Source organism: Rhipicephalus sanguineus, chromosome 6, assembly GCF_013339695.2.
Source record: "Rhipicephalus sanguineus isolate Rsan-2018 chromosome 6, BIME_Rsan_1.4, whole genome shotgun sequence".
Lineage (NCBI taxonomy): Eukaryota > Metazoa > Arthropoda > Arachnida > Ixodida > Ixodidae > Rhipicephalus > Rhipicephalus sanguineus.
In genome coordinates, this window is record NC_051181.1 from 40,677,968 (window position 1) to 40,680,195 (window position 2,228).

General features: G+C 44.7%; 1 non-coding gene across 1 annotated transcript; it reads right to left on the reverse strand.

The window, feature by feature from the left end:
• Positions 1–1,231: 1,231 nt before the first annotated feature.
• Trnay-gua (transfer RNA tyrosine (anticodon GUA)) lies at positions 1,232–1,323 on the reverse strand. The gene is given in 2 exon segments: positions 1,232–1,267; positions 1,287–1,323. It is a non-coding gene; the product is annotated as a tRNA-Tyr (tRNA).
• Positions 1,324–2,228: the final 905 nt, after the last annotated feature.

Below are 2,228 nucleotides of genomic sequence, written 5' to 3' on the forward strand. Positions count from 1 at the left end.
TCTGTGTAAAAAAATAATAAAACGAAAAGGAGCCACCGATTTTTTTTTTTTTTCATTTTGTGTGACTGCATATTCGGGAAGCCCCTGAATACATTGCGTAGGTAATACTACATTCACAAGTTCGCTCTAGTAGACAAGGTACGTTAGATAATATGCTTATCAGGTTCTTCCAAAAAGGTTTTTGTCATGCACAATATGGCTTTGATAAGTATGTCTTACAAAAAAATTTTGAGTATGCCAGAGTACTCTGGCACCATTTCTATACAGTATAAACCATTGAAAATCTTGTAATGACTCAACTCCTTGCTGTAAGTTTTACTTTTAAATAATATTGAATTGCCTTGTGGCATTTCATTTGCTTCTTTTTATATGGCTCACTTGCGCTGGTGTAAATTGTCCCATACAAAGAACTGCCGTCCAGTTTTCAATTACGAAACTAATATTACAAGGTCCCTAATGCGTTCACCTAAGACGACTCGAAGGCGAAAGTCACCTTTTATTTCTTCGCAGTCTTCGCTCCTCCACCCCTCTCCGAAAGCTTTCTGCACCTCGCCTAGTTTTTCACTGCCTCCATGATTGGCCCACCTTTGACCAAGCGACGATGCCATGTGATGGCGTCTTCATGTGACGTCACGTTATATGACGTTCTAGTGGCGTTATGGCAGCGTCACAAATTTTGGAGACCTGCAACGTCATGATGACGTCATATGGTGACGTCCTCGCGGTATGATAATCATTTGCATTGCATGTGTTGACGCCGATAGCGACGTTCAATTTTCGCGTTTGATGAGCAATCTAAGGCTTCCGTTTAATTAAAGAGTGCTTATGAATGAGTCGTTTCAGTAATACTTTAGCTGAGGGAGAGTATGTCCGCGTCGATGTAGAGATCGTGTGCCAACACTAAAGGTCACTGTCATTGAATATTTAAAACAACCTGTACTGTGTCAAAAACAAAGAAGAACACCCTGCGTGTTTATACATCCCAAAACCGTAAATATTGAAAGGACGCAACAAATGTTTGTTATTTTAACAAACAATCTTGTACCTGCTTTTCAACTGCATCGCGCAACTAAAATGAGCTTTACGTGCGCAGGACATATTTCCGCTCAATATGTTCTGGAAAGGTACTTTGGACGTATGTGTAATCTTACCGTAATTTTTGGAGGGGAATCAGATGATATTACCAAATGAGATAATGATCAACCAGAAAAACGAATAAAAAAAAACTGACTCCGTCGAGCCGGATTCGAACCAGCGACCTATGGATGTCCGCCTGAGTAACACCTCTACAGTCCACCGCTCTACCAACTGAGCTATCGACGGAACGGAGTTAGGAACGCCGCAAGCTTCTTATCAAGGGCTCCCCACGCCGCGTCGCCTACTTCACTGAGGCGTGGCGAGCGCCCGCTCTGAAACTGGTTCAGGCGCACTGAGGAAAGCTTGGCGCGTGAGCAGCTCTAATTAAACTGCGCATTCTCTTCCACGTTTCAGCTGAAATCGCTGTAAGTACAACAATAATGAGATGGTCAACATTACAGCACCAGTTCAATTCAGTTTTGTACTAAAAATGACATCTGAGAAGTGGTGCTCGACTGGTGACCAGGAGAACGCGGGATCGAATCCCGACCGCGGCGGCCGCATTTTCGATAGCGGCGAAAACGCTTGAGACCCGTGCGCTTAGATTAAGGCGCACGTTAATGAACCACAGCCGGTCGAAATTCTCGGAGCCCTCCAATGCGGCGTCTCTCGTAATCAGACGCTTGAGCTTCGCCTTCCAGAGTATAGAACGCGATAGCATAATCGAGCCCCGTGCGCATAGCCTTCTCAATTACTAGCCTAGTTTCGGTTCTCGGTGGATGCCTGAACCGTGCTGCAAGGAACCGAACGTGTCTGCGCGTAACATTGGTCGTTTCAAACTACCCTAGAATGCCTACTGCAATTACAGTTGCGCAGTTGTTCACTTTTTTATTCTTTTCTGCTGTATATTAATAAATATGTCTGAGCGCTCTGTAACGGGAGGGCCTTTAAGACGCCCACTCGTTGAGGACTTGACATGTTTTCACGTCTGGCGCAGTGTTACGCTTCTGCCACGCCATATTACATGCGTTAAGGAGACTCTTTGGCTGCATGACACTCATATAGTGCTTTTTTTCCGAAGCAGTTTCAAGCATTGGCGTGGCTCTGTGGTATAACACTTGCTTGCCACGTAGAAGGCCTAGGTTTGGTTC